This window comes from Pseudorca crassidens, chromosome 10 (assembly GCF_039906515.1).
Source record: "Pseudorca crassidens isolate mPseCra1 chromosome 10, mPseCra1.hap1, whole genome shotgun sequence".
NCBI lineage: Eukaryota > Metazoa > Chordata > Mammalia > Artiodactyla > Delphinidae > Pseudorca > Pseudorca crassidens.
This window is the reverse complement of record NC_090305.1, coordinates 68,323,877-68,331,307: the sequence shown is the minus strand read 5'-3', so window position 1 is coordinate 68,331,307 and position 7,431 is coordinate 68,323,877. Positions and strand designations below refer to the sequence as shown.

General features: G+C 46.8%; 1 pseudogene; it reads left to right on the top strand.

Moving 5' to 3' along the window:
* On the top strand, positions 1-142 carry LOC137233177 (small nucleolar RNA SNORA70; annotated as a pseudogene).
* The last annotated feature ends 7,289 nt before the right edge of the window (positions 143-7,431 follow it).

Here is a 7,431-nt window from a genome sequence, read left to right as displayed (position 1 = left end):
ATGGGCAGAAGACCTAAATAGACATTTCTCCAAAGAAGACATACAGGGGCCTGGTGCACAATGGCTGCAAACAGCAGCCTCCTCGGTAGTGTATGCAGCCTGTTGCCTGTGTGGGTTGCCCTAAGGGACCTTGGAGACAGCCCTTTCCAGTGGACATTAATGACTGGCATGCTGTTCCCCAATGTAGGCTCCAGACAGGTATGCGTGGTGCCTTTGGAAAGCCCCAGGGCACAGTGGCCAGGGTCCACATTGGCCAGGTCATAATGTCCATCCGCACCAAGCTGCAGAACAGGGAGCATGTGATTGAGGCCCTCCGCAGGGCCAAGTCCAAGTTCCCTGGCCACCAGAAGATCCACATCTCCAAGAAGCGGGGATTTACTAAGTTTAATGCAGATGAATTTGAAAACATGGTGGCAGAAAAGCAGCTCATTCCAGATGGCTGTGGGGTCAAGTACATCCCTAATCATGGCCCCCTGGACAAATGGCGGGCCCTGCACTTGTGATAGGCTTAGCACGCCCCCTCCCTACCCATGCCCACCAATAAACTCTACTTTCTTTTCCCTGAAAAAAAAAAAAAAAAAAAGACATACAGATGGCCAAGAAGCACATGAAAAGCTGCTCAATGTCACTAATTATTAGAGAAATGCAAATCAAAACTACAGTGAGGTATCATCTCACACCAGTTAGAATGGGCATCATCAGAAAATCTACAAACATGCTGGAGAGGGTTTGGAGAAAAGGGAACCCTCTTGCACTGTTGATGGGAATGTAAACTGATACAGCCACTATGGAGAGCAGTATGGAGGTTCCTTAAAAAACTAAAAATAGAATTACCATATGACCTAACATCCCACTACTGGGTATCTACCCAGAGAAAACCATAATTCAAAAAGATATATGCACCCCAATGTTCATTGCAGCACTATTTAAAATAGCCAGGTCATGGAAGCAACCTAAATGCCCATTGACAGATAAATTGATAAAGAAGATGTGGTACATACATACAATGGAATATTAGCCATAAAAAGAAACAAAATTGGGGCTTCCCTGGTGGCACAGTGGTTGAGAGTTCGCCTGCTGATGCAGTGGACACGGGTTCGTGCCCCAGTCTGGGAGGATCTCACGTGCCGCGGAGCGGCTGGGCCTGTGAGCCATGGCCGCTGAGCCTGCACGTCTGGAGCCTGTGCTCCACAGCGGGAGAGGCCACAACAGTGAGAGGCCCGCATACCGCAAAAAAAAAAAAAAAAAAAAAAAAGGAACAAAATTGGGTCATTTGTAGAGACGTGGATGGATCTAGAGACTGTCATACAGAGTGAAGTAAGTCAGAAAGAGAAAAACAAATATCGTATATTAACGCATGTATGTGGAACCTAGAAAAATGGTACAGATGAACTGGTTTGCAGGGCAGAAATAGAGACACAGATGTAGAGAACAAACATATGGACACCAAGGGGGGAAAGTGGCGGGGGTGGTGGTGGTGGTGGTGTGATGAATTGGGAGATTGGGATTGACATGTATACACTAATATGTATAAAATGGGTAACTAATAAGAACCTGCTGTATAAAAAAATAAATAAAATTCAAAAATTCGAAAAAAAAAAAGAAATTGCTAATAATAATAAATAAATAAATATGTCCTGCCACTCCCTTCTGGCTTGCACAGTTTCTGCTGAAAGATCAGCTGTTAACCTTATGGGGATTCCCTTGTTTGTTATTTTTCCCTTGCTGCTTTTAATATTTTTTCTTTGTATTTAATTTTTGATAGTTTGATTAATATGTGTCTTGGCGTTTTTCTCCTTGGATTTATCCTGTATGGGACTCTTCCTGGACTTGTGCTTCCTGGACTTGATTGACTATTTCCTTTCCCATATTAGGGAAGTTTTCAACTATAGTCTCTTCAAATATTTTCTCAATCCCTTTCTTTTTCTCTTCTTCTTCTGGGACCCCTATAATTTGAATACTGGTGGGCTTAATGTTGTCCCAGAGGTCTCTGAGACTGTTCTCAATTATTTTCATTCTTTTTTCTTTAATTTGCTCTGCAGTTGTTATTTCCACTATTTTATCTTCCAGGTCACTTACCCGTTTTTCTGCCTCAGTTATTCTGCTATTGATTCCTTCCAGAGAATTTTTAATTTCATTTATTGTGTTGTTCATCGTTGTTTGTTTCCTCTTTAGTTCTTCTAGGTCTTTGTTAAACATTTTTTGTATTTTCTCCATTCTATTTCCAAGATTTTGGATCATCTTTACTATGATTACTCTGAATTCTTTTTCAGGTAGACTGCCTATTTCCTCTTCATTTGTTAGGTCTGGTGGGTTTTTACCTTGCTCCTTCATCTGCTGCGTAACTTACGGTGTTTGGGGTCTCCTTTTCACAGGCTGCTGGTTCGTAGTTCCCATTGTTTTTGGTATCTGCCACCAGTGGGTCAGTTTGGTTCAGTGGCTTGTGTAGGCTTCTTGGTGGAGCAGAGTGGTGCCTATGTTCTGGTGGATGAGGCTGGATCTTGTCTTTCTGGTGGCCAAGATTGAGTGTGGTGGTGAGTTTTGGGGTGTCTGTAAGCTTATTATGATTTTAGGCGCCTCTCTGCTAATGGGTGGGGCTGTGTTCCTGTCTTGCTAGTTATTTGGCATGGGGTGTCCAGCACTGGAACTTGCTGGTCGTTGAGTGAAGCTGGGTCTTAGCATTGAGACAGAGATCTCTGGGAGAGTTCTCGCCAGTTGATTTTACGTGGGGCCTGGAGGTGCCTGGTGGTCAGGTGTCCTGAGCTCAGCTCTCTCACCTCCGAGGCTCAGGCCTGACACCTGGCTGGAGCACCAAGACCCTGTCAGCTACACGGCTCTAACATTATATCTAGTGGTAATGCAGACTAGAAGAGCTCTTCTGGAAACATTTGGCAGTTAAACATACACCTATCACATCTGGTTCCTAGGTACTTACTCAGGCTTAATTGTGAGAGGAGAGTGACTACCTCCTGCGCAGTAAGAAGGAATTTGGCAGGAGTTTGGGGATTGTTATATATCCTGTTTGTGTGGAGCTTACAAGAATCTGTGCATGTGTGGGAAATTCCCTGACAGTCCAATGGTTAGGACTCCGCACTTTCACTGTTGAGGGCCCAGGTTTGATCCCTGGTTGGGGAACTCTGGAGAATCCAGCCTGGATGGGAATGGCCAGGCACCAGGGGCCACACACAACTGGCTCTTCCTGGCAGAGGGCTCCAACGGATAAGCGATGCTCATTGCAGCCCTCAGTGGATTGCAAAGGAGGACGGGGTTCAACTGGGAAAGCAGCGTTGTCACTCCTGGAGAAGACAACGGAGCACCCTCAGGAGTTTTCTCTTCAATTCTCTGCTGTAGGCAGCCGAGCAGACTACTTCAAATCTTAAGTTTACAGTTTTATGTTCTTTTGCTTTTGGTTTTATTTTGTTTTTGGTAAGGAATGATGTTGAATACTACTGTTGCAGGTTGGATTTTCTGGAAGCAAATATTGAGATGGAGTTTGGGGAGCAAGATATTTATTAGGGACCAACATAAGTAAAGCGAAGCAGATTTATATATTTATTTTGTTTATTTATTTTTTGGCTGTGTTGGATCTTCGCTGCTGAGTGCGGGCTTTCTTTAGTTGTGATGAGTGGGGGCTACTCTTTGTTGCGGTGCACGGGCTTCTCATTGCGGTGGCTTCTCTTGTTGCGGAGCACAGGATCTAGGCGCACGGGCTTCAGTAGTTGTGGCACAGGGCTTCAGTAGTTGTAGCTCATAGGCTCTAGAGTGCAGGCTCAGTAGTTGTGGCGCACGGGCTTAGTTGCTCTGCAGCGTGTGGGATCTTCCCAGACCAGGGCTTGAACCCGTGTCCCCTGCACTGGCAGGCGGATTCTTAACCACTGTGCCACCAGGGAAGCCCAAGCAGGCAGATTCTTAACCACTGCACCACCAGGGAAGCCCGGGAAGCAGAATTAGGCAAAGGCAGAAGTTAAACTGTGTTGCAGCCCAATGAAGCTGCCGCCAACCTAGCAGAGAACACTGGAGTGAATATTGCCTGTCAGAGTGTCTGATACCAGACCAGACTGGTCAGGCATTAAACCCCTACCTTGCTCAGTCACTGGGTGTGGGCTGTCTTGGGAAGGGTGTGACCTAAGGGGAGGCCCCTCTCATTCATGTTTGACTCCCAGGGTCTAGGAACAAGGCTTCTCATATGAGGTCCAAGGATAGCTTCAGCTTCTCATGAAATTTATAGCAAACCTGGAGGTGCATATGCATGTGTGTGTTTTTCTGGGGAGAGGGTGCCAGGATTTCTCCACCCCCCAAATTGCTAAGAACCACAGGTTGGACAATGTCTAGCATATGGGCAACTTGGTATCCATCTCCTGCATCAGTGTGTTATGGAGTGGGGAGAGGAAGGATACTCTGTGCTGAAGGAGACAGGATATGTAAAAGCCTGGCTGTCGGCGGTGGAAGGTGAGTTAAGTAACAGGTCTGTGTGGTAAACCAGTAGAAGCTCAGTTTGCTCAGAGAGGAAGATACAGTCTAGGGAAAAATAAGGTTGAAGAAGTAAGGTAGCATGAAATTGTGAAAAACCTTGACTGCCCCTGAGCCACTTATATTTTATTCTGATGCAATGAGGAGCTGAAGAGGTTTTTTGGCCAGGGAATGACACATTCAGATTAAATTTTTTCTTTTCTTTTCTTTTTGCGGTACACGGGCCTCTCACTGTTATGGCCTCTCCCATTGCGGAGCACAGGCTCACGGGCCCAGCCGCTCCGCGGCATGTAGGGATCTTCCCGGACCGGGGCACGAACCCGCGTCCCCTGTATCGGCAGGTGGACTCTCAACCACTACGCCACCAGGGAATTCCATTCAGTTGAGTTTTATAGCTGTGTGTAAGGCTTATCAGATGAAGAAGCAGGAAGACCATTTGTTTAGTGGATTATCAGTTACCCTACGAGGATTTAATAGAAGCTGGTGAGCTTCAGTGGAGTCCACCTTCAGGTGTGTCGAGGTTTACCAGGAGGATTTACCAGGTTTACCAGGAGGGTTTATCAGGAGGGCGGTTCTATAACAAACACCATCTCTTCCTGAAGCTGCAGATTGACTCTAAATTAGATCCTCTTCTGCAGCCGGAGTGCTACAAGTCACAAGTGAAGTAAACATGGTCCCATTACCATCGCCAATCCAGCGATGAGCACCAGGCTCAGTTAATGCCTTTACTGCCTCTCGTTGCACCACTGTAATTTTCCCTTAACTGGTCTCCCTGCTTCCATTCTCTCCCAAGACAAATTCATCCATCCAAAATAGATTTTTTAAAACAAACCTGATCATGTCAACACTGTGCTTAAAATTCTTCCATGGTTCCCCATCCCCATCTAGAAAAAGCCTGTAACACAGAGTAAACAGGCTTTTGGGCCTTGCCCCAGCCTCCTTGCCTTCCACTCCCCTTCCACTCCCCTGGTGCCTTCTGCACCAGTCAGGCCCACTCACTTCCTGATCCCACTCCCAATCCTGTCACTAATCTATCCACCCCTAGCATACATGGTCCATTCTCCTTATTCTAGGCTTCCTGCTAGCCTGGGAGTGCCTACAGAGGAGGACTGTTGTTAGGTTAGCTTGGCAGTGAGGTTCCTGCTGTAGATAGGGGTATGTTTATTGTTCACAGCTTTTTAAAAAATAAATTTATTTATTTATTTACTTTTGGCTGTTTTGGGTCTTCGTTGCTAGCCGCGGGCTTTCTCTAGTTGCAGTGAGTGGAGCCTACTCCTCATTGTGGTGTGCGGGCTTCTCATTGCGGTGGCTTCTCTTGTTGGGGAGCATGGGCTCTAGGCGCGCAGGCTTCAGCAGTTGTGGCACGTGGGCTCAGTAGTTGTGGCTCGCGGGCTTTAGAGCGCAGGCTCAGTAGTTGCTGTGCACAGGTTTAGTTGCTCCACGGTATGTGGGATCTTCCTGGACCAGGGCTCAAACCCGTGTCCCCTGCATTGGCAGGCAGATTCCCAACCACTGCACCACCAGGGAAGCCCTGTTCACAGCTTTTTAATTTGATAAATTACAAACATACAGAAATGATGAAAGAGTAATATAGTGAATACCTGAATACTGTCCACCTAGAGTCAATAAGTCAAAAACATTAGCATCATCCTTAACTCCTCCTGAATACCGTCCACCTAGATTCAATAAGTCAAAAACATTAGCATCATCCTTAACTCCTCTCTTATGTACCTTATATTCTGTTCATTAACAATTCCTCGGCTTCCCTGGTGATGCAGTGGTTAAGAATCTGCCTGCCAACGCAGGAGACATGGGTTCGAGCCCTGGTTCAGGAAGATCCCATATGCTGCAGAGCAACTAAGCCCATGCGCCACATCTACTGAGCCTGTGCTCTACAGCCCGTGAGCCACAACTACTGAAGCCCGCGCACCTAGAGCCCATGCTCCACAACAAGAGAAGCCACCACTATGAGAAGCCCGTGCACCACAACGAAGACCCAACACATCCAAAAATAAATAAGTAAAAGTAAATTTTAAAAAAACACAAAAAACAATCCCTTTAACTTTTTCCTTCAGAATATATCCAGAATCCAAACACATCTCACCATCTGCTGTGCTGTGCTCTGATGGAGTCCAGCATCTCTGACCATGACCTTTAGCCTCCTCAAGGCTCCCTGCTTCGTAGTCTATTCTCAACCCGCAGAAAGAGGGATTCTATTAACTCATAAGTCAGACTATGTCAATCCCCTGCTCAGAACCCCAGAATAGCTCCCATCTACTTCAGAGGAGAGACTGATGTCCTTACAGTGGCACACAAAGTCCCGCTTGATATGCCAACGTTACCTCCATACCTTCCTAACTCTGCTCTAGCCACAAAGGCCTCCAGGTGGTTCCTCAAACAGGCCAGGCACAGGCCATCTCATGGCTTTTGCATTCTTTTCTTTTGCCTGGAAGATCTTTCCCCCTCCCCCCATATCTATGGATATATCACTTCCTCCACTTCTCAGTTCTTGAATCCAGTCACCTTCTCAGTGAAACTGTCCTTTACTCACCTAATGAAAATTGCAAATTCCTTGCCCCCCAATACTCTCTAATCCTTTTTCCAGATTTATTTTTCTTCATAGCAGTTATCACAACTTGATACACTATGCATTTTTCACTTATTTATCTTTGTTATGTCCTGTAAGCTCCACAAGAACAGGGACCTATGTGCTGTGTTAACAGCTGTGCCTCCAGCACCTGGAAGGGCGCCTGTCACATAGCAGAGCCCAATCGACTTCTGCGGAGTGAGTGGAGGAACGGGAGCTTCAGGGAGGAAACACTCAAGTCCGGGAAGACTTCTGGAGGAGTAAGTCCACCACCCGTCGCCACTCCCAAACACCGCCCACGAGGCGTCCGGGCCCGCCCCGCTCCCTTAAGCCACGCCCACGGAGGCGGGCTGCGGCCGGAAGCACCTCCCCTC